The sequence below is a fragment of the Oxyura jamaicensis genome, chromosome 3 (genome assembly GCF_011077185.1).
Source record: "Oxyura jamaicensis isolate SHBP4307 breed ruddy duck chromosome 3, BPBGC_Ojam_1.0, whole genome shotgun sequence".
NCBI lineage: Eukaryota > Metazoa > Chordata > Aves > Anseriformes > Anatidae > Oxyura > Oxyura jamaicensis.
Window position 1 is genome coordinate 61,048,852 of NC_048895.1, and position 25,324 is coordinate 61,074,175.

Consider the following 25,324-nt stretch of genomic DNA (forward strand, 5'->3'; position numbering starts at 1 on the left):
CTCCTTTGACTGAATTTTATGGAGCAGTTGTATGTATTCTGTTTTCGATTAAAATGTGGTGTGTTTTTAAGGTAGATTTTGATTTAAAGACAGTAATTTTCCTCAAATAATGAGGGGGTATTTAGGATGAACTGTATCTTGAAGTGAAATGAAAACTTGTGTATCGACATCCTTCTTAATTTTATATCAGGTATATATTGTGCTATACCTCTCTTTCTGGCATGTAAATTCCTATTTTCATATCTGTGTGAAGTGCCTGACAGTAACAAATTGTTGGTGCTCTTAGCTCAATTTTATCAGACCTGTCAGTCTGCAGTTTGATCTAAAGTGTAGCTTTAAGTTTGTAATAAAGAAAGCTGTAGCTACGAGGAAAAAAAGCTCTTATTACTGTGCACGTAGAAGCTACTTTCCATCATTCAAAAGAATTGGATTAACAGAACAATGTATTTTGTTTTTCTTCGGAGGAAGCACTGAAGCGCTGCCAATAGGACTCGAAATAACTGCATAGTCTTCCCTAGACTCAATTATATATACTATATGCAAAGTGTTTCATATCTTATAAGAGTTGAGGTATTGAATAGTTCATCGTGAAGATGAAGTCTTTTTCTTTTCATCTGTTGTGAAGTCTGAAAATTGACTTTGTAATATTGCAATATTTTTGCTGCTTTCTGAAAATATTCATAAGCCTAGATTTTCTTTGTATAGAGAGACAAGAAGTGGATTACCAAAACTAGTACCACAGCTTGTAAAACTTGATTTTTACCTCTAGGTATCTCCCTTGAGTCAAGAATCCTGCATCTTATTCCTTAGGACTTGGTATTTCACAACAGATTGTAGCTATAGGTAAGACAAAATATACTACTATGATATGGTTAAGGCAAGTAAGTAATATAGTTAATTCAGATAAATTGATATTAATTAGCAGAAAAGGGCTTTTTCTTAATGCTGTAAAGGCAATAGAGACTACATCTGCAAAAACAACTAAAAGGCTTGGTTGCTTGTTATAATTCTTTTGGCATCATTTCTCACTTAAGGTTTTGTAGCTATACATGCCTCACCTGTCTTTCCCTTCCCCTGTACTACAAAAGAAGCTGCTTCATTATTGTTCTCCACATGTCCTACTAAGACAGATGTTGCCCCTTCTCTGTTTTAGTTAGTTGTTTAGGTGGCTTCTCCCTAAACCAGGTATGTGAAATAATATATTTTAGGCATCAGCTGGGGAGACCCTTATTAATATAAAATAGTAATGAATGTTTGCAGCCTTACTAGATAGCAACCTAACATCATCATTCCTCATTCCATTCAAACCTTGTTAAAATTTAACTTGGTTAAGAATTGGTGTGGTAATGTGTATTGCAATGAAAAGATGAAAGAGTATTTTCTTCTATTTTTTCCCCTAGAGGTATCAGGTGGTGCTACTGCTGAATTGGTTGGATATCATAGTTTAAAAGGTAGTCCTATCCTATCTACTAGTGCTATTTACACCTGTTTGGTAGTCCTGAATTAGAGTAACAATACCTGTTGCTTTAACAAGGCACAAAAATAACTTTGTGATTACAATTGAGAATACTTTGCCTATGACATAATTGTCATAGTTGTAGAGTACTCTTCTGTTGAAAGAATAAGATATTAGATTTAAGGCGTAACACTTCCTAGAACATGAATATGCAAATTGAGAGTGAAATGTTAGAATATAAAATGCCATCAACACCTTAAAACCACTATGAGTAGAAAGTCAAATGAATAGTCTTTGAATTTTAGTTGGCATATGAAGTCTCCTCTTTCTACAGGTGTTAAGTCACCTCTGTCCTTAGTTTGGAGCTCAGTTATGATCAGTTTAGTTTACCCTACCATCATGTAAGCTGTCGTATACTGAATCTTCATGTTAATCCACAACCAAGGTAGGCTTTATTACTAGAAAATTATGTTAGTCATCTAGATAGCATGCAAATATTTCAGGCTTTAGTCTGGAATATCTAGTGCACCTGTTATTTGCTGGAGGAAACACAGGTGATAATCTAAAGAAGCTGGTAGCCTGTTAGGAATAGATCTGTAGCAGTTCTTTTATTTCTTTAATAGTCAGTTGTTCATGAGAGTGTAGATTTCTACAACAGGCTGCTAAAACAGTTTATAAATCCTGTGTAGCATCTTTGGCTGGGAGAAACTAGTGCTCGTGAATACAGTGAATGGTAATAGGGAGAGTTTATTTGTCAGTCTTCCTTATGATTATCAATAATTCAGGTACTTTAAACACTATGTTCATGAAGATAATGTTTTGTGTAAATTGTGAAACTAATAATGAGTGTCAGATTGTGGAGAATAGCTTTCAAATGCTTAAGAATGAGCCTCTAGCTGAGGAGTGCTGTCAACTTACAGATACTGCTGATACCAAGAGCAATATTGAAGATGTCAAAAGTGCAGGTGTTATACAGTAGCTTTTAAAATATATGTAGCCTGAGTCTCTGTAGAATCCAGGTAGCTGATGTCAGTTGTTCAGTCAAGTGAAGCATAGCTCTAAACAGATGGACAGCTGTAAAGGGATGACGAATTTACAGGGTAGGTCTGTATAGTAATCCCAAGCAAAACACAGACAAATGCCTCCTGAGGCAATTCAGGAGGTTCCAGTGAGATAATTCACAGTGAATTTAGCTGTAACTGGAAACAAACTTTGTTTTTTCAGTAGTAGTAATATGCTGACTTCTTTTTTCTTTTCCCTCTTTTCCCTTCTCTCTGTGAAAAGTGAAGTTTACCTTAAATGCCTAAAGTAAACTCCTGTGAGAGCTGATAAGAATGACTAAACAGAAGTCTGTCAGACAGCTGCTTGTTCTTTTTAACCTTATGTTAATACTGTGGGCAAAGTAATAACTTTTTATTTTTTTTTTTTCTGAAAAGAGAAGGTATAGACCAAGGCTGCCATTGTTACATTCTTTTCTTGAGCATATTTTGTCTTGGAATTGATTTGTAGGTTGGAGGGCTGGTAAGCTCAGCGAAGTCACAGCCTAGAACAGGAGGAGATTCTCTGGGTGGAGGTTCTGGCCCTGGCGTGCTTTGGTGTGAGGGCTGCTTAAATGGCCCAGGGTGCTGAGACTGAGCAAGGCTTGTACCCCACTCTGCTTTTGCATCTTGCCCCATCCTGTAAGTGTATTTCTTATGATAGCAGTTGGCATATCTTGCCTTGGCATATCTTCACAATAGCTCTGTATTGCGAGAGGCAGAGGCAAGCTAGAAAAGCTTTGCTCTTGCAGTATCCTCACCTGTTTTTTTCTTCTGGTTGAGACTGGGCAGGTTTAGGGTAGGCTGATACAAGTTGGAAAATGGAGCACAGAGGAACTAGGGGCACACTACGAAGGCAGGACAAGAGTCACTGTGCAATGAGGCTGTTGAGGTCACTGGGACTTCTGAACTAAGGGAGGAAGGACAGAAGTGAGAGCTTGTGCTGTTGCTGTGGTACAAATGAATGGGACTGGAAAAAGTTGCATTTTGTCAGTCCCGCCGAGTCCCTAAATTGCTCTCTGTCCTCTGCTGTGTATCTCTGTGTGCTGCTCTGTCCCTAAACTTGAAAATGAACTGAATCACTAATGGTCTCACTAAGTCTGGTTCCTCTTAATAGACAAATTGTGAAAATCTAAGTATCAGCTGCATTTGAAAGTGTCTTTGTGATTTGCTTTTGGAAAATATATTTATAGTAAATTATATCATGCATCTCTTCAGATAAGTTCACTTTTCTTTAAATAGGCCTCCTTTTAATTCTTTAGTATATCAAGATCCTAGAAATAAGAGAAAAGAGTTGGAGGAATATTGAAAAGCTTTGTTTCAATAGCATGTACAAAACTTACCACTAAGGTAATTGGAGAAATGTAGTGCTTGATCTATGATACTGCTCTAGCTTGCTGTTGGAATCAGATGAACTAACCAAACCAGTAAATCCAGTGTGCAGAAAACAGTATTCTGGAAAATCCTCCTTCAACAAATACTTTAAAAATCAAATACGTTATCTAGCATGGAACTCTGAAAAAAATGTGGAAGCAAAATAACTTGTTTAATACCAGAATTAAGATGGATGTATCTCAACAACAGGAAAACTTTTTACTACTAAAAATTCCGCTCATCACATTTGCCCTCTCCTAGTATTGCTTGAGGCCCTAAATGTTCATCTTTGAAGTTTTCTACTTGTTCTATAGTTCAACCATTTGAAGAGAACTTATTAGTATTTATTGTGCATGATGTATTACTAGGATGTAAGTCTTGAGGTGGCCCTGACAATACACTCTGAAATGATCAAATGCATCCAGTGTAACTTTTAATGCATGTGGTGCCATAAAAAAAATCTCACTTTTAGCAATACTGCATACCTCAAACTTTAATTACATTCTGACAGTATATTAAAAAGGCAAACTCAGGTTAAGGATATTGCAAACTCAGTCTCTGTGAAGTAAGGTGCTGTGTGATCCAAGGTAGAATACCATTTCCTTGAGTGCTTTATTTCCGTGGAATAACTTTTTCACTGCCTTGTGGAGTCCAATACAAACACTTGCATTGCACCAGTCAATTAGAATTTTGGAAAGTAGATTAGGATACTGGGGAAAAAAAATTAGTCCAATTATTTTATTTTCTTGATTATCAGTATTCCTTTAGTTATTATGAAAATTTCAGAAGTACCCATTATATTAAATAGAACAGACCTATTTCAGTGTCTAACAGGTAAAAACAGAGTTGTTTATAGTTGTCCAGGACCATCTTAAAGTAGCACTGCTGTTGAAGCAGCAATAAACTTCTGTGCCCTTTGAGTTCACACCAAAACCTCTGTATGGCTGAGGATCTAGGAGTTGCACATCGTTTTTCAGAGGGGGAGGGAGGCTTCAGCAGCACCAAACAGGTGGGAGAGTGCTGAGTGCAGTGGATCCTCATGGACCCACTCTGCTACTTTTGAGTCTCAGGGTGATGTTGTGATGCCCCATGCCTAGTGGGGATTCAGATGGCTCTGTTTGACTCTCTGATAGCATGATAAATGGTAAATTCAGAAAGGGAATTACTCCCTGGCTCCGAGAAGATACATGGCTGCAACCATATTGCTTCTCAAGCAGTACAGTGGAGTTAGACTTTTGTTCCTCTTAAGAGTGTTTCTCTGTAGGCTTGAGTGCAAGACACATTCCTGAAGAGCAACATTAAAATTAAGATTTAATTCTGTAATTCAAAACTTCTGTAGAAGTCAAAACTGGCAGCTTGTGGTAGTTTATAGATAATACATATATATATATATATATATATATATATATATATATATATATATAAACATCTGTATAAGGGGTATAGAGTGAGGTATAGAGACTCATTGCCGGTATTCCTTTCTGACATAAAACCACTTTGAGATCAGGGATCTTTTTGCAGGGGTGCAAAGCCAAGGATTTTTCTATTTTTATTAGAGGCTGTTTTTGTAGATAAATCTGATAGCTTAGTTTTGTGGATGATTGCTGCTTGATTTTGTTTGCCTGGCTTTTTTTTTGCATTGCTTTGTCTTGTTCAGAGCTTACATCTGTTAGTCTACAAGTGGCAGAACTGCTTTTTCAGTTCATGAGTCTCAAATGTTTCTGAATTAGAGACGCTAGCCATGGTAAAGGCTTAGTGTATTTGCTAGTGTTTGGTTATTGAGGCACTAGTGTGTCTGACCTAATTGGATAGTAAATTCCACCTTTTGTTCTCAGCCTTTTCTGAGTTCTCAGCAGACTTTAAAATTGAATACTACTTGAAAAATTACTTCTCATTGTTGAACTTCCCAAAGGAGTCAGTAGTAACCTTTGAAGCTTGAAAAGGTTTCCTGTAAAGTATCGGCTTGAATTCAAGTGACTTCATATAATGGTGTTACTGCTCTATTGCGTTAAAGTTTTGCCACCCAAAGACTGAATAGTATGGAGAGTTGTAGCTATGCCCATCCTTTTGCTTGATCAATCTTTTTTATTTGGAAAGAAAGAATATAATTTTCAGTTAATGGGAAAGTCATATTTCATGATACCGAATACTTCTAGAGGATAAATTAAACACGGTAAAATGGGAGAATTGGCATGATGCTATTGATACCAGTTTTTATGCATATATACTTTGTTAGACATCTCAGATACACTTGTGAATTTACTGTGGAAGCCGCTAATTAACTTTCATTGTGAAAGTTGTTACATTCAAAGCAGGTTTTATTCATGTAGCCACAGCTCAAGACAAGAAATACCTAAGCAGCTGCCCTGTATGCTGGGCCTATTAATTAACTGGATTGTGTTGTATTAAGCATCCTGTTGAATTATACTCCAACTCATATTCTCACCTTATTGGACTAAACAAGATTTGTCTGGGAATATTTTCTGGCCACATTCTGTACATTGTGAGAATTGCATTGCTGTTTTTGTCCAGTAAATTGGTTTGTCTTAAGCTTTATTCTACAGAGAGCATTCCACATTGTTAGCATCTGTAACTTTTCTCCATAGAAATATGTGGGGCTTTGGCAGAATGTGCAGTGAAACTTGCCATGTCTCCCTCATGCTGTGCCCCATAGCATCAAACAGAAGGATGGATGGGTAGTTTGTTCTGTAGCTTGCCAAGGATCCTCAGTGGCTGAGTACTCTTCACTTAGATTTCTTTTTGTACTTAGTGGCAGACCACTTCTAGATTTAGCTGCATGTCCTGACTGTTAACGCTGGATATTTGAGCTTTTTAAATCATTTTTTTTAACATTTTTTAAGTAGGGTATTGTACAGGTGTTTTGCATGTAGCACAAAAAGAGGCAGGATTCAATGTTTTACTGTATATGAAATACTACTTCAACCATTCAATTTCAACAATTATCAGATGAAAATTCCTACGGAGTTCAAGAATTTATGATAATCGGAATGATTTCCTGTCTAATCTTTGCTAAAATAGACAGGAATTTTTATGAAATTTCATGTAGGAGGGTATTTCCTGTGTAAACCGTTGGCTGGATGAGACAGCACTATAGTATACATATGTGTGTGCAAACACGTTTTAATTAATGCAAGCACATGTTTTAAAAAGTGTGCACATGTTTTTGTTGTGTATATATCCTATAGAAATCTTCAGCCTGTTGGCAACTACTCATACATAAAGTTGATTTTTGGATTAGCAAAGTCTGGTTTGCTTAGTACTATGTCATGGCTATTATTGATACTGCTCACATGATTTCATAACTTGATTGTGTAGGTAGGGCTTGTTAAATGCATGCATGTGTATCTGTCTGGCTTGCTCTTTGTCACCTTCTGACAGCTGCGTAGCCTTACAGCTCCAAGCCTTACTGTAGCTTCTGCTTTTCCAAACAGTTCCTACATTTCCAATGACAGCTATGCTTTTGGTGTCTCAGAATGAATAGCTGTGCTGCTTGGATTGGATAACCTGTGTCCTGTGAGTTACTATGGCAATACCAAGATGACATTTTCTTCCATGAGCACATGATTTGAAGGACATAGTAACAATAATTGTAACTTTAATTATGTTAAATGTTGAAGTTGTGATTAGCCTACTGTCTGTGTAAGCATGTGTTGAACAGTAGGACTGTGGCTTAAAGGCCTTCCTTTGTTACTACTGTGAGAACGACATGAAAGACTGAGAGACTTCTAGATTCAGCCTGTGGATAATGGGAGTAAAGCAACTTGCTTGTGAACAAAGTTTCCAGCAGCTCTGTAATGGATCTCTCGTGGCTGATGCATGTGACTGTTCCTCGTAAATTGACCATGCCTGAGTGCACTGATGATAAAATAAATGAGTGGATTATTTTTTCACAATAGCCTATTATGACTGACAGTGATTAAACTATGAAAGATTGCAGAACACATTCTTTGAGTGGCTACCAAAAAAGTTGTCTGTTCAAAGCAGCAGAGAAAGTACATTGTGTTTTTGTGTTCCTATTCTGAAAGAGTAAAACGATGCATGCAGGAGATGATGAGCAGTAGTGACAGCAGTGCAAGTTGACAGAGGGCTAGTTTCAGTTTTTGTGAGAGTAAGGATGTTTAAATCGTTACCTATTGGAGTTTGAATAAGTTTGTGGGTCATCAAGTACTAAGTAAGCACATCACCTGTTTCAAGAGCTTTGCAAGTGCCATTGTAAGGTGAGTTTGTTTTTTCATCTATTTATTCTTCGAAAGTGGCCCAAAATCTCAGTCACTTGTTGCATGGAAAAACATTCTATTTCTGGACTGAGTATATTACACATAAATTTATACCCATTTGTTCTTGTATCAGAATTTCTCAAATTGTTTACAACTTCTTTCCACTGTTGGTGTTATATGGTGTTACTGTATGATTTGTGGGGAGGGGAGGACGTGGAGAGGAGGATTGCTCATCCAGTGCTATGGGAACTCTGAGCTAAGGTGTTTAGTTATTATGTGCAATTGAACTTGTATTTTAGTTTGGATACAACACATGATCTGCTAATTAATACTGACTTTTTTGTGGTGGTAGCTAGTAGAAAAATAACTTTTCTTGAGTGATAGGTCACTAGAGGCTTTTTTTTGAACTACAGAATATGACAATTTGTTTAACAACTAAGTTTTTACAGTAACCTACACTGTTCTTTAACAACTAATGCTTTGTCAATAAATAAAGCGATCAACTTGGATGTGCCACTAAAACTTCTCTTCAGATCTTGACTGGTGAAGTCAAACAATGAATGGTTCTAAAGAACCTGACTGCACCATAATTTTGTTACATAAGCAGCAAAATGCAAACTCTTGCAGAATGTCTGCGTAGACTGACTGTAAATGCTGCTAGCCAAAGATTAGCCTGGTCTACCTAGTAAGTATCTCTTGGCATAATATTCAGTATTACAATATGTAATCATCTTTGTGGTTTCCTACAGCAGATGCGTGACAGTTATCATTCATTCTTTATTTCTAGATTTTTATTCTTGTTTGTCTTGTTTTCTTAAGTTTTGTGGCAAAAGGAGTTCTCCACAAAGTGGAAAAATACTGTACTGTTATTACTGAGTATCATATGAGCTAGGGAGTACACATTTAGTTGGTTGATATGGTACACCTAGAGCATCATTGTTGGCACAGATATGACTTAGGTTGTCCTCTCAATAAGTATTTGTAAATGCCTGCCTTTCTTTTGCATGTGTTTTTCTTCTGCTACCGTGTCTGCTTTTTTAACCTAGGAAATGGAGAGGGGTGTCTTGTACAGACTGACATGAAGTGTCATGATTTTTTCTAGTGTATGGCTCTATATTAAATTTAGACTTGTCCAAATTAAACTGCTCATGAAAGATTACAATACAAAACAATACTGCTGGTTGCTAGTGGGGTCAGCGTACTTGGTCTGGCACAGCATGCTGTGTGCTGGCTTCTTCTGAGTGCCAGCCTCTGTCCCCTGATGAGAGTCAGCCTTCCAGTTCCTGCAGCAAAAATGAAACGAGGTGGGTTGTGTGTACATCCTTACCCTTCCCATTTGTCAAGTTCCTGAAAAGTAGTATGTGTGATTTTTGTTTTTGTTGTTTTGTGTTTGTTTGTTTGTTTTTTTAACCTTGTTCTCCAGCAAAGTGCTGGAGCAGAGCTCTGTGTGGAGGGTCTGCCAGCCTTGTGAAGGGTTCGGTTGGAGTCAGTATCTCAAACACAAGAAGGGTATAGTAAGGAGAAAGGAAGTCACCTTAACTAATACCTACCTTTACTAATACCTCTTTGTCTAAAGTGTTTAATGGTCTTGAAATACATTTCAAAACAGCTGTTGGGAAGATTTATATTGTATTGCACATTGCAAGTAAATAGGGAACAATGTGTGGTGGTCTGCCCTGTGCAGAACAGTAGAACAGCTAGGTTGATTCTTTTAGCTGTAACTATTTGGGTTGGGGGGTAAAAAAGGATTGGGGGAGAGAAATCTTTATGGGTCTTTTAAGCTGAGAAAACACCAGCTAATAAGTAAGGATTGCTTGGTAGCATTCAATGTGAGCTTGTCCTATACAAAGGGCGTTGCTTGTTAATGAAATCCATTGGCAGGGTGGAACTACATTACACTCTTTGAAATGCTTGTGGATAAAACTATTCCCATTTTACTTATGTGGTATTCAGCTACAGACTTCTTATGAAAAGTTTCTTTAGAGGGCATAGTATCCTGAAATAGCAAAATCCGATGAGTTTTTGCATGCAGGACATGAAATAGGAGATGAGTAAAAAGCTGTTGAAACTCTGCCCTGCTCACTGAGACAGTTTCAGAATTAAGAATCTGGTTTAGTAATTGCCGGGTCATAATTTTTCCTTATATACTTTTCCCATCAAGAGTATATACATGATTTAAGTATGAAAAGAAATCCCTATATTTAAGGAAAAAAATCTGTTGCTGCTAAACTTATTAAATTTATCCAAGATATGAATAACGTAATATGAATAGTGTAATGTATACTAGAGCCTTGTCCTGTTAAAAGCTTGGGTTAGAACAAGATTTGATAACGTGTCCTGTAGGGATCAGAATTTACTGTATTGGTTTTGGTGTATGTAACTTGCTATTGGTGATACTTAGGATAAAGCTGGGGAGGGTGTGTTATGTATATATAGTGGCTATGCTTGTTCATGCTGGAAGCAAATCTGTTAGCTCACTAATGGCATCTTCCACTTAAATCTTGAGTAAAAATAATTTTCTGTCTTCCTAGAGTTAGTCTTACTGTTTGCTGATTCTGTGTTTGTAATTTCACAAGGTTAAGGAACACAGTTGTGTGAGGGGGGAAAAATATTTGATAGAGAGCTTCTTTCCGGTGGCCATGTCTACACTATTTCTGGATGTTTTTAGAATGCTTTTTCCACAGTCCAAAACTGTAGCTGCTATTGATGTAGCTAGGTGAAATACCAAAAATACTGCAACTTAAGCTATCCACTCAAAATATAACTTTGATATCATTTTTATAGTTTTTCCTCTTATCTGTTATATTCTGAAGTAGTTTGGAAATGTACAGAGGAATATATGCTGCTTCAAGACATTGGAGAAGGGCCATGAGAACATTTTTTTAAAGAAACATGATTGTAAAGAAATCTCTTAACTTAAAACCCAGTGTTTCTTATTATTTTCAGAAATAGCATTATTTTGATATATGCTTAGAGCAACACAGTATGTCAAGAATTGCTACTGTTCATGAGGTACAGATCCACATGTGAGCTAAGTTGATGTGTGTTCCAAGTAACACTGCGGATTGTTACAGAATCTTCTACCTTAAGCTGTTGGGTTTGGGAACTAAATACTTGTGAAGTATTGACATGAATATCAGATATTTGGGCACAAAACTTAAATTCAGAAGCGTGATAGCTCAAAGTTCTGTTGGTACATCTGTACTAGTAAAACAAATCCCCTGTCAAGCTTCCACTAATCCTGGTAGAATCTATAATGCTACATCTTACCCTTCAAAATACTGTGACCTTCTGTTGGGGCAGTGCCAAAGCAGTAGAGGACCCATGGAATTGTCTGATAGATGTGTAAGAGACTAGGCAGTAGAAGGGAAAAGAACGTGCTGCTTTGTATACTGTAAATGACAGTATATTAAAATGCCATTAGCAGTTTGTGTTGACAGCTTAAAAGCATACTGAAAAGCAGAGAGAAAACTAATTTTAAAGCTGTTATGTAATAGTTTTTAAGGATTTTGACCTGTTGAGTTTATCAAAACTAGTTTATCAACAAGAGATTGAGGTGAGATGATTTAATATAAGAATACCTAAACAGGGAAAAAAATACTGTGAACCTATGGACTGCCTATTCCTGAAAAGGAACATGATCCTCAGTCTGGTAAGAAGCTGGGTCTGACACAATTAAGGAACAATGACCAACTTTTTAATTTGGTGAGGACTGTTACTTCTGAAATCAGATTTGAGGATAGTGATACATTCTCAATACAGGTATCTTTCAAAGTTTTTATCTCAGTGACGTGGTATTCTATGCTGTGCTTTGAAAAACAAATTTCAACTTCAATCTAAATAGCATGATGCATAACAGATGATGTTCAATGATAGCAATCATTTTTCATTAAGTGAAATAAAGCATCCAAAATTAAGGTATACAATAATCTCAGTATGTGTGAAAAACTTGATTATCACAGAAGAGATAGCAAATGCAATATTAATGTTGCATTGTACTGAAACTAATCTATTTTATCTGCTGAACAAAAGGAAATTCATGATTTTTCTCAAGAAGCATCAAAAGTTTATATGCAGGCATATATACACGTCTGGAACTCTACTGCCAACTGACTGAAATCAGGAGACAGATATTTATATATTTTTAATAGTCTTACCTTTTAAACCAGCCTGCGTGCCTAGTCAATCCTGAGGAATAATGCCCTTCTATAGAATGCACTGGCTGTAAAGATATCAAGTCTTTCGACTCCCTTACTGGTGGATGTGGTCAATGAATACAGGCTGCAGGGCAATCAGCTTAACAGAAAGATGTATAATATATTGCAATACCTTTTGTAGTTCTTTAAGTTAAGAAACACCACAATAAATTCTGTTTCAGTCAATAAAGTAGTCAGTTCTAGTACTATTTAGAACAAAGTTGGCACCTAACCTTGAGGCTCTTGATGCTTTGCTATGCATTGAACTCTGGGTTTTGGTGGTTATCCTTATCAAGGCACAGGAGGGATGGCAGGGAGAAAAGTATTCCATCTAATCATCCATTAATAGTTTGGAAGGGTCCCAGATTTCTTAACTGACAACCTTGAACACTTTTAGAAAGTGGCCAGTGGCTTTATGGAATTTTATGGTCATTTCATTAATAATCTTGGAGAGTATACCTTAAAGCTAGCTGTCAGATTTGTCTGAGGATCTGCCACTGAAGCAATCTAAAAGTTTGAAAAACAGTGATAGTTATTTCTTTACAAAATTACCTTTTTTTCTCTAAACAGCATGTGTAAATATTACTTTTTTTCCCATCAACTTAGTTTTTAAACATTAAGAAGCTTTTCTTGGATCACTGTCAACAAAGCACTCAAAACTAGAGGAAGAAAAACTTGTTCCAGCACAGCTTCTTAAAATTTGTTTGCATTCCTCTTGTTCTTGCTGAGTTTCCTGGAGGGATTAAACACTAAGATGTGGAAATATTATGGCTTCCAAGAGACTTCAGTATTCTTTCCTTTTTTTTCACAGGCCCATGATAATAGGAATTAGCAAAAAGACAAATGATCTCTTTTTTTTTGCAGTTTTTCTTTTGATAATTGATTTTTGTTCCTGCTGGGCTTATTTTCTTTTACTGAAGGATATACTAAGGATTAGATAGAGCCAATTCATAAGATAGTGTCATGATCAAAACTGAGAGAAAAAATGTGATGTATCTACCACCTCTGCATGAGGTCTGCAAAGGAAGTCAGCTCTGAGTAATGCGGAATATATATTTTTCCCGCAACTTCTAAAGTCATTCTTTGAACTAGAAATGTTGTTCCTCAAATAAAGATAGTCCTCAATTCTCATGAAGATGAAGGATATTCCTTGTCTGCTGGGCATGAGCAGATTGCAGCTCTCCGTGTGCCTTAGTTTGTGGACAGATTAACATAGCCTATGCAGCGCAGCATGCTGTTTAAAACCTGGCTCAGATTGAGCGGTCATAAAATGGATTGGTGATTTATGCTGGTCATCCCATCTATGACAGTTAAAAGGAGGTCACTGACAACATCAACGGAGTGCAGAATCCTTGTCTTCTAGATAAGCTTTGTTGTTGCCTTTGTGGTTTTTTGTTTTGTTTTGTTTTTTCTTTTGGCAGGCAGATTCTTTCAGAAGCATTAAGTCCTTCCACTTTCTTCTCTGCTCATCAGGGGTTGTTCTGGAGAAGATTTCCTATGCAAGTAGCTTGGGTTTTTGCCTGTGATCTCTTCAGTTCTGGAGTGTGGAGGTCTTTGTAGAAAAGAGTATAATCAGCCCACGTTTTTCATAACAAGAGACATGGTTGGGAATTCAGAGCAGAAAAACCTGCTGATTTATACCATTCTTAGATTTGGTTATCTCTGTTTTGAGTGGATTTCTGTCATTTTCTTCCAATTATAGAGCATGTTGAGAATGCTAACTGGAACATATGCTATGATGCACAGAAAAGAAAAAAATGAATTCCCTTTGCTTCAGCCTCCCTGGAAGTCTCTGTTATAGATAAGCTATACTGGTTTCCAGTTGCTTTGGGCAGAAACAAAATCCCTATACTAGACAGTAGGATAACTCTGTTTAAAAAATTAGCTGTGGAAATGCATTCTGTATTTCTGAAGCTCTGATTCATATTAAATATTTGGCTGTGATACAAGTTGTGATTAGTTGTACAACTTTCAAGTATTGTATATGGATTTTCTTCATCACCGTGAGTTAGCAAATAAAAGCATTCATGTAACTTCACAAGCAGCTCATTTTGTTTTCTTATGAATATAATTCAAAAGAAAAATGCAGATTGCATATTGAATCAGTTACTTTCTTACTGTTCAGGTGAGATGACCTAAACTGTTTGAATGTAACCCAGGTTTTTGATATGGTTTGACACCATGGCTTTTTAGCAATGTTTATGGAATTAAGAGTAGAAGGCATAATGCTTAATTGATGATTAAGAAGATTCTAAAAAAAGTAAATAAGATTAAGTGAAGGTACAAGAGAGGAGGGAGAAGAGAAGAAGATAAAAAGTGTTCCTACGCAAAAGTAAAATGAAGCAAGAAGGATCTGTTGCAAATGGTGAAGCCCAGGCCTCACAGCTTAAAACAGCCTGGTCGCTATGTCTTGGGAATTTTAGGGAATATCACAGAATCACAGAATAGTCTAGGTTGGAAGAGACCTCCAAGATCACCGAGTCCAACCTCTGACCTAACACTAACAAGTCCTCCACTAAACCATATCCCTAAGCTCTACATCTAAACGTCTTTTAAAGACCTCCAGGGATGGTGACTCAACCACTTCCCTGGGCAGCCTATTCCAATGCCTAACAACCCTTTCAGTAAAGAAGTTCTTCCTAATATCCAACCTAAACCTCCCCTGGCACAACTTTAGCCCCTTTCCCCTCGTCCTGTCACCAGGCACATGGGAGGATAGACCAACTCCCACCTCGCTACAGCCTCCCTTAAGGTACCTGTAGAGTGCAATAAGGTCACCCCTGAGCCTCCTCTTCTCCAGGCTCAACAGTCCCAGCTCCCTCAGCCGCTCCTTGTAAGACTTGTTCTCCAGACCCTTCACCAGCTTCGTTGCCCTTCTCTGGACTCGCTCGAGCACCTCCATGTCCTTCTTGTAGCGAGGGGCCCAAAACTGAACGCAGTACTCGAGGTGCGGCCTCACCAGAGCTGAGTACAGGGGGACAATCACTTCCCCAGTCCTGCTGGCCACGCTGTTTCTAATGCAAGCCAGGATGCTGCTGGCCTTCTTGGCTGCCTGAGCACACTGCTGGCTCATATTCAGCCGACTGTCAACCACTACTCCCAGGTCCTTCTCTGACAGGCAGCTTTCCAACCACTCATGTCCCAGCCTGTAGCGCTGTTTGGGGTTGTTGTGCCCCAGGTGCAGGACCCGGCACTTGGCCTTGTTGAACTTCATACCGTTGGCCTCGGCCCATCGGTCCAGCCTATCCAGATCCTCCTGCAGAGCCTTCCTACCCTCGAGCAGATCAACACACGCACCTAACTTGGTGTCATCTGCAAACTTGCTGAGGGTGCACTCGATCCCCTCATCCAGGTCATTGATAAAGATGTTAAAGAGGACTGGCCCCAGTACTGAGCCCTGGGGGACTCCACTAGTGACCGGCCTCCAACTGGATTTGACTCTATTTACCACGACTCTTTGGGCCCGGCTATCCAGCCAGCTCTTAACCCAACAAAGCGTACACCAGTCCAAGCCATGAGCAGCCAGTTTCCTGAGGAGAATGCTGTGGGGGACGGTGTCAGAAGCCTTACTGAAGTCAAGGTAGACCACGTCCACAGCCTTTCCCTCATCTGCTAAGCGTGTCACCTTGTCATAGAAGGAGATCAGGTTCGTCAAGCAGGACCTGCCCTTCATAAACCCATGCTGACTGGGCCTGATTGCCTGCTTGCCCTGCAAGTGCTGCATGATGACACCCCAGATAATCTGCTCCATGAGCTTCCCTGGCACTGAGGTCAAACTAACAGGCCTATAGTTCCCCGGGTCTACCCTCTGGCCCTTCTTGTAGATGGGCGTCATGTTTGCTAGCCGCCAGTCAAGTGGGACCTCCCCCGATAGCCAGGACTGCCGATAAATGATGGAAAGCGGCTTGGCCAGCACCTCTGCCAGTTCTCTCAGTACCCTCGGGTGGATCCCATCTGGCCCCATCGACTTGTGCACATCCAAATGCTGTAGCGGGTCGCCAACCATTTCCTCATGGATTGTGGGGGCGACATTCTGCTCCCCATCCCCTTCCTCGAGCTCAGGGTACTGGGTATCCAGAGAACAACTGGTTTTGCTGTTAAAGACCGAGGCAAAGAAGGCGTTAAGCACCTCAGCTTTTTCCTCATCTCTGATTACTAAGTTTCCCCCCACATCCAGTAGAGGGTGGAGATTCTCCTTAGTGTCCTCCTTTTTGTGTTGATGTATTTATAAAAACATTTTTTGTTGTCCTTAACAGCAGTGGCCAGACTGAGCTCCAGATGAGCTTTGGCCTTTCTGGTTTTGTCCCTGCACCGCCTCGCAGCATCCTTGTAGTCCCCCTGAGTGGCCCACCCTCTTTTCCAAAGATTATAAACCCTCTTTTTTTTCCTAAGCGCGAGCCACAGCTCTCTGCTCAGCCAGGCTGGTCTTCTTCCACGCCGGCTCGTCTTTGGGCACATGGGGACAGACCGCTCCTGAGCCATTAAGATTTCTTTCTTGAAGAGCGTCCAGCCCTCCTGGGCTCCTCTGTCTTTCAGAACCGCCTCCCAAGGGACTCTGCCAACCAGTGTCTTGAACAGCTCAAAGTCACCCCTCCGGAAGTCCAGGACAGCGGTTTTACTGATCCCCCCTGATATGTTTCCTGTTACTTGACTGTGCTCCAACACAATTATATTCATCACTTCCCTCTAAAGTGTCTCTATCATATGGCTATATATATATAATTTATCTTTTTAGGAGGCTCATCTATGCATCTTAGCATAGAGTAACACAAGCTAGTAATAATACTTACTCAGAATAAGTTATTTATATAACTTCTCAAATATCTAAGAGTTGGAAATCTTTTTGGATACTTTGGCATACTTTACGCTTTATGTGAACTTTGGTGCTATATTTTGGTTCCTGTAACCTACAGGGAATGAAAAAAAATATTTGCCTCTTCAGCAAGTCAATGCTGATTTAGAAGCATGCTGTATTTTTTATTGGTATATATTACAAGGAAGACCTCCTTCCTCTGCTTCTCTTTTCCAATAAGCTTACGTTAATCTTCACAATTGTTAGCTGAGGAGTTGCAGTATATTTTGTAGATGTATGCAGTCTAAAATCCATTATCCGTTGTTAGAAAAGACAATGCAACATTGTTTTAATTGGCTAAGAAATGCAGAAAAACTGCATATTCATTTTGCTTCAAGTACTGAATTGTGTAAATGTAGTCATGACGATCAATGAAACTGCAGGAAATCTCTTGATGTGGCTAAGAATCTGGTTCATTCATGTATAACTCAGGTGAATTTCTATTCTGGTGTATTCTAATATATAGTTAAATAATGGTGTCTGTCTTCTAGACATGAATTTGACCTCCAGATTTTAGTGATGTCATACAAGCATGAATTAGCTTGGCTTGTTCAACAGGAAAATGTTATGCCATGCCCCTCATGAGAACAAGCTTTTAGGTTGCATAATAGTCATTTCAGTGGCAACTGAGCTGGGAATCCTTCTGTTCCAGGTTAGAACTTCAGAATAGAGTAGTTCAGTTTGGAAGGGACCTACAAATTGGACCTACAGTCCAACTGCCTGACCACTTCAGGGCTAAGCACAAGTTAAAGGATGTTACTGAAGTCATTATCCACATGCCTCTTGAACACTGACAGGCATGGGCATCAATCACCTCCCTAGGAAGCCTGTCCCAGTGTTTGACCACCCTCATGGTAAGAACAAAGCTATGGTAAAGAATTTTTTCCTATCTTGTCTGAACCTCCCCTAGCACAGCTTTGTGATGTTCCCACATGATGTATCACTGGCACCAGGAGGAAGAGACCAGCACCTTCCTCTCCATGTCCGCTCCTGAGGAAGTTGCAGAGAGCAATGAGGTTGCCTCTAAGCCTCCTTTTCTCCAAACTAGACAAATATCCTTAGCCTCTCCTCACAGGACATGTCTTCCAACCCTGTTGTGTCTTCTGGATGCTTTCAGGTATCGACATTGTTGTATTGTGAAGTCCAGAACTGTGGAGACCAGTATTTAAGGTGAAGTGGCATTTACTGCTAAATGCAGTGACGGAATTGCCTCTTTTGACCTGTCTGTGCTGTGCTTAATGCACCCTAAAATACTGTTTGCCCTCTTGGCTGCTAGGCCACACTGCTGGCTCATGTTGAGCCTGCTGTCAACCAGCACGCTCTGGTCCTTTTCTGCTGAGATGTTCACCAGCCACTTATCTCCCAGTCTGTGCATATGTCTGGCATTACTCTGTCCCAGGTTCAACACCCAGCATTTTCCTTTGTTGAATTTCATGCCACTAATAGTTGCCCAATGCCTTTTGGTCCCTCTGCAATGCTTCTTGTCCCTTCAGGGAGTCAACAGCAATGTCATCAGAAAACTTTCTAAAGATGCATTCCACTCCTGCATCCAGATCATTGACAAAAATGTAGAATGGATCTGGCCCTAAAACTGGGCCCTGGGGAACACTGTTAGTGACTGTCTGCCAGCCAGATGTAGCCCCATTCACTACAGCCCTATGAGCTCTGCTGTCAGCCAGTTCATCACCCGGTGTAACGTGTACCGCTTTATATCATGGCTGGACAACTGATCTAGAAGGGACAGTGAGGGATGACATCAAAGGCCTTACTAAAATCCCAAAAGATTACGTTGACTGCCTTTCCTTCATTCACCAGGTGGGTGACCTTATCATAGGAGATTGACTTACTAAGGTAGGACTTCCCTTCATGAACCCATGTTGACTATACCAAATAATAGGTTTATTGTTTTTAATTGCCTTTCAGTATCCCTCAGGATAATCTTACTTAATCCCTTGGAAAAACTATAGAGAAGACTGAGGTTAAGACTAACAGGTCTGTAGTTTCCTAGGTCTTCTCTCACACCTGTTTTGTAGATGGGTGTAACGTTGGCTAGCTTCTAGTCCAGCAGGCACCACTGCAGACTCTTATGACCTTTGATAAACTTGTTGAGAGGGATCCAGCTATAATGTCATCTAACTTCTGCAGTACTTTGGGATGAATCCCATCTGGCCCCATGGATTTATGAACGTTCACCTGATTGCTTACAATTTCGGTGATCACAAATGAGAAGTCACACTACACCAGTTATGGTCCTCCAACGCAAAGGACTGGGCAACCCAAGATCTATCGTAATGGGAAAAAATGAAATAAAAGTGACATTAAATGCCTGTTCTGCATCCTTACTTGTTAGGTGATCGTCATTAAATATCAGTCCAATGTTTTCCTTAGACCTCTTCTGGCTGTTAATGTACTTAAAGCCTTTTTTGTTGTTTGACACCACCTCTGTCAACCCAAGGTGAGTTTTGGGTTTTCCTACAAATGCAAACTGAAGCTCTGTGTTCTCCCTGTAAAGCCAGACCTTGCTTATATTTTCTTTGTCTAAGCTCCAAGAGGTATTCCCTGTCCAGCAAAAAGGTTTGTTTCATAACTAACTTCTCATAGTTTTCCTAACTTCTGTGTAACCCAGTACTGACATTTTGTATTTCTAATACAGTATTTCTGTATGCCTAGATGATCTAATAATGTAAACATTCAAAATACTCGTCTCCCCTTTTTCTTTTCTGAACTGAATTGGGAAGTATTGCTATTGTGTGAGGAAAACTTAACTTCTCCTGTAGACTGTCACCCTTAAAGTTTTGGATTGAAGTGACCTCACGTAGCACATCTGGAAGCACTTGATAGGATGTAAGGGAGGAGACCTTGAGATGTTTTATTTTGGTTCTGCTGCTGGCCTAGTGAATGTCTTATGTATTGCTTTCTTCACAGTGTGCCCATGTTTCTTTCTCTACCTATAAAATTCTCACCAAAATATTTTTATAGATCAGTGAATTTTATAATTACCACCAAATACTTAGCTGGTGTCTTCAGATACCTATTCTAGACTGGTTTTCAATCTTTGAGCTTTTTAACAAAAAATTAAGTGGGATATAATTCATGACCATATGTCATCTTTTAAAAACAGGAAGATGATTTTTCTTTAGGAACTGGAGAGCTGAAGATGTAGTTAAATTGTTGAAATGTTATACATCAAATCTTGTTATTGAATGGAATTTAAACCCTTTTGTCCATATCTATATGCCTTGGGGAAAAAAAAAGTAACCTAATCAAAATTCTGTCACCTCAGAGGTTTGGGAATATAGTAGCCCCATTTTCTTCCAGAAAGTGCTGCTTTTCACTTAATCCATTAGACAATCCAAAGCAAGGATTCACTGTTTAAAAACAAATAAGTGTCATTACAGGTGCAGTTTAAGGAGCACTCTATTTAAACTTTACACCAGGGGAACAGGTCTTGAGACTTGTCATGAAATTAAGTTACTGGAGGGAAAAGTTAGTTTGTGGTTTTTGTATGAATGTATTGCCTCTTATGTGGCATTTGATTATACAGGACAGAGATTTTAGGCTCCTGAAATCAAATTGTTCTGTGGAAACTGTAATAAAGGCAGAAGATCTTAAGAATTTGCTTTTCCTAGTCTTTTAGCTGTGCTCGTTGGCCCTACCTTTTTTGTAATGCTAACACAGCATTTACTAGGCAATTTCTTATATGTAAAGGTGAAATCACAGTTGCTATATCCACTGTGGTGGTTCACACCAGAAGCTGTAGGACCTGCATTTGGAGATGTGTTCTGGCCGGTAGTCTCTACAATGTAATTTCACCCTTATTTGGTGTCTTCCTCCCCTGCCCCCCCTTTCTGGCCTCACTGAAGTTTTTTGGCTATTACTCAAATCATGACCTTTTTTCCTGTTTTGTCTTCAGTGCCTGTTTCCTGTTTTCTTTCCCTTCCCCACCCCATTTTTTACTCCTGGCTCTATCTCCAGTGTTGTCTTAGCTTTTTCTTTTACCATTTACTTATTTTTTCCCAATTATTTTTTTGTTCATAATAGAAGAGAATTGAGAGCTGTAACATCACTCCTTCCCTTTGATATGTTATTGTATCCACAGTTGCTGCTGAATGAGTGTTGAGCATTAATTTGTGTCATTCATACTGTTTCCCAAAAGTCAAATCTATCATAATGTAGTTCCAAAGCTGGGAACAATAATGATGTTTTTCTCTTATCTTTACATAAGTATAGATGTAGATGTTTTCTAAGGGATATGTTTCTTTTATGTATTGACAATTGTATGCCTCAGACTTCTTAGACAAGCATGCCCCAGACTCATCTGCACCAGTTCTTGGTCTTAGACATCACACGTTGGCTCTAGTGATCTTGATTTGAGAGAACGTGATGTTATCAGAATTTTATGCAAGAATCTGAGTCTCTCGTCCATTTTGTTAATATATACCATTTTTCCATTTCTCATTACTTCATACTTCTGAAGGTATTTTAGAGGTGAATCTGTAGTTAAGGAAAGGCTAGATAAGGTGGAGGATATCTGCAACTGTAAGCTTATATATGGTCTTGGATGCAGGGTAAGCATACCCATAGAGAATAGCGGTACACTTAAATATGTTTTCAAATGCTTCTGTCAACACCTAAACTGTTGAGCCTAAAAGGAGGAAAAGAAACCTGTGCCGACTGGGAGTTTCACTGAAACAAGTACGTCTTTTTGGCATGTAGCTCAGAATGTCTTGCTATGTGTTTTTGTAATAAAACTATTATCTAATAAGTCGCTGTCAGCTTGGGTTTGTGTATGCCTACAGTTCTTTCCAAGCTTTCAAAGTTTTCTTGCTATATAGAATGTGGCCTGAAAATGTGGCCGAAGAAAGCTGAATAAAGCGTCTACTTAATTGTAATAGCACACCATCTGTATCTGTATGCGTTCATTAAAAAGTTTTTCTGCAGTGGGTGAGTCTGCTTTGGTAAACTGTACTTTGTGACATGTATTTATATGGGAATGTCATTGCAAGTCACCAGCTTTTTTTCTTGTCTGCAGGACAGTTCTGAATACTCCTCTCCACCATTTCCTTGGTGTTCACAAATGAATTATTTTAAATCTTTCTTATCTGTCCTCTTTCCCTAACTCTTCAAAAAAAAAACAAAAAACAACTGTTTAAATAGTTGCTCCCTTGAGGCTTTCCTGTGTATCCTGTTATCTGTTTTATATTATAATCTTTCATGCTGGGAATGTCCTTCCAAAAAGCACAAAACAGCTAAAGCACTTAGATGACTAACAAATATGTTAAGTGCTGAAGTTCAAGCTCAAAACCACCCTTATTAGCATAAAGTTCTCTTGCAGTTTTTGTTATTAGACTTATTTCTGAATTTCAGTGTCATTTTACTTAATGTAGCCCAGAGACATTGCAGTAGTCGAAATATTGTTCTTGTGGCAACTGCTTCACCATTAAGTGGGAACCTTTTACAAAACTGCTGATATTTTCACTCTGCTGATCAAATACCAGCAATCAGAAGAGCCTATGGGAACTATGAAGTTTTGGCTGCCAATCTTATTTGCTCAGCTAAGAGGTATTTCACTTTCTTTCCTTCATTGGTTTTTGTTGCTTAGGGTTGGAAACATTACGTTCCCCCAGGAGCAGTAGATACATGCTTTCCTGAAGAGCAGTATTATCTGTATTTTCAATACTTTGTTATATACTGCAGTCAACATAAGTACCTAAGAAAAAGTTTGCAGTGTCCTGCATTAAATATATAATTTTAGGTGCATTTATAGCTATTCAGGGAAAAAGAACACTGAGCAGATTAATTCAGATCTTTCAAGAGAATAACTCTGTTCCAGGAGCAGCTAGTTTGTGCTAGCTGCAAAATAAAAATTAAAATGTCAGCAGAAGACATCTTGGATGGCTTAACTTTAAGGTGTGAGGAATATAGGATAGCTGGGAGGGGATATGGGAAGAGCATTTACTCAGTGCAGCAGCAATTGTGAATCATGTTTTAAACTATCCTGTTTTTCTTTTTCTGATTTGCTATACTATTAATAGGCTAGGTTTATTTCCTTGAATGTATCAATATCTCTGAAGGTCTGTAAAGAGTTAATTCACGTATTGGCAACAGCATCACCAGCAGAGAGCTGCAGCTTACCTGCAGAGATCTAGAATTGTTTCACTGTATAGTTTGAAGCTTTATACGTAGAGTTTGGATTAAGATTGCTAAAAGTTAATAGCCAGGGATGCCAAGTATAAAACAAGTACTTTAAACTGGCTACTTCCTTCCTGTTGGTAGGAAGTGGTGGTAGTATTAGTTTTGTGTTTCAGTTTGCATCCTGATTCAGGGGGAAAAATGGGGAGAATTTTACACCTGACACCTATTTAAAATCACTTATAGGTTTAATGTCACTTCTTCAAAGTTCTTATTTCCCTCAGTTTAACAATACTGATTGTTTACATGCTTCTGGTTTGCCAAAGAGCTGCTATTTCCATAGTGCATGTATTTGACAATAGCAAAAATTTTAAAGTGTATGTTAGAAGTGAAATACAGAACCGATGCTGCCACTGCAGAAAAGACACTTCTGTGGTGATGTTTACACCCTGAAACTTTTTAAATGATGTTTGTTCATTGAACTCAGGTCTTGTACATGGTGGAGCAAACTGCCTTAATGCATTCTCAGTGGGTTTCTGCCATTGCTCATAAGCTGAATTTGCTAAAATAAAAAGCTAACAGGCATTTTTAACGTGATCTCAGTAATGTCTTTATGACATTCAACCTTGATGTACTGGTGAAATAAAGGCAACGGCTCTATCTGCTTATAAGTTGCACATAAATGTTCTGCTTGTGAAGTCTCACTAGCATTCTACCAACAGCACAAATTAGTCACTTGTCACTTCTTTTTCCTGAGCTTGAATTCTGGTATTGTGGTTATTTCCCTTTTTTCCATGCTCTTGTATGTTTCCTAAACATGTGAGATAGTAATAATTCTCTATATGACTTCCACTAAAGAGGAAATAGATACTTGTCAAAACAATTGTGCGTGTCTGTGATTCCAGCATTCAGAAGCTTTATTACAGTGGGGCCTCTCAGTTTACTGGGGACCGAGGGGGGGGAAATCTTGGGTCCTTGTACATCGTTTTTCAACCTGAGTTGGCAAGTGCTTTGATCAACTATGTTATTGTGAGTGCTCTGAAAGCATACTTTATGCAAGAGTAGACTTAATGTTGCACGTATAAAAATAAACGGTTTTTAATCTTGCTGATGCATTGCAAATGCAAAGACTAGAAGCTGGAAATTAAAAATTTGTCATGGCATCTAGAGATAAATAACCTCCAGATGAGAACAAGCTTGAATAATTTACAGAACCTAAATGGATTTTTTTTTCAAATTTCTTTAATCAGTATTGGAAAAAGTGAAACAATTGCCTGTGCTTCAGTGGAATTGTGGCACTGTCACAGAAGCTAAGCCATTTGGTGGTATGGGATGAGGTTGAAGGGGAAGGGTATGGAGCCAGGAGAGAAAGCGTTGCTCAGAACAAATTACTGCTTACTGCAGTCTTAAATCTTTAAAATTGTGCTTCCCCTGAGGGGTTAATGCGAACGGTCAAAAATGACTGTAAACTTGCAATAAACTTGCAACTTTGATTTCTAAGATAGGGAGAGATTTTTTTTTCTCAAACTGTTGCTTTTAGTTTGTTGGACAGACAACAGGAAAACAGAACTGTCTCTTGACCCATGTGTGCTTTCTGGCTGCTGGAATGAAAAGATTTGGAACTAAATCCTGGTTTTCCACTGAATGTGCCCTTCTCTAGCAGTGTCAGGGCTTGGGTGGGGTCACTCTTCTTCAATACAGCTTTTCAAAAGTGTTGGATTCTCATCAGCTTGCAGATTTTTTTTTTTTTCAATGCTGGGGAACAGCACAAAGCTAACTTGATAAGCAGATTATATACACATGTATGTACTCTGGCCAAGAGATTTCTTGATTTGAATTAAGTTGCTTTCTGAGACTTCTTAGTCTTGATATATTAAAATGTTCGTAGATGGTGAAGGCAGAATTGATAGACTCCTGTTGTCTCTGGATGTGGAATGGATAACATCGGCATAGGTGAAGGGTTGAATATTTGCTTAAATTTAATCCCAAAGATGTTCTGATGTTGGCTTCAGAACTTGGCTTCATGTAGCACTTGGAAT

At 38.7% G+C, this 25,324-nt stretch overlaps 1 protein-coding gene across 20 annotated transcripts in view; it reads left to right on the forward strand.

Annotated features, from left to right (window-relative positions):
• Window positions 1–25,324, forward strand: part of EPB41L2 (erythrocyte membrane protein band 4.1 like 2) — a 111,999-nt gene that overhangs the window by 17,585 nt on the left and 69,090 nt on the right. The window contains exon 2 of one of the 20 annotated variants that reach the window (XM_035319899.1): window positions 770–843. The exons of the other annotated variants lie outside the window; for them this stretch is intronic. The gene's annotated coding sequence lies outside the window, so the exon portion shown is untranslated. The remainder of the gene's footprint in view (window positions 1–769; window positions 844–25,324) is intronic. 20 annotated transcript variants of the gene reach the window in all.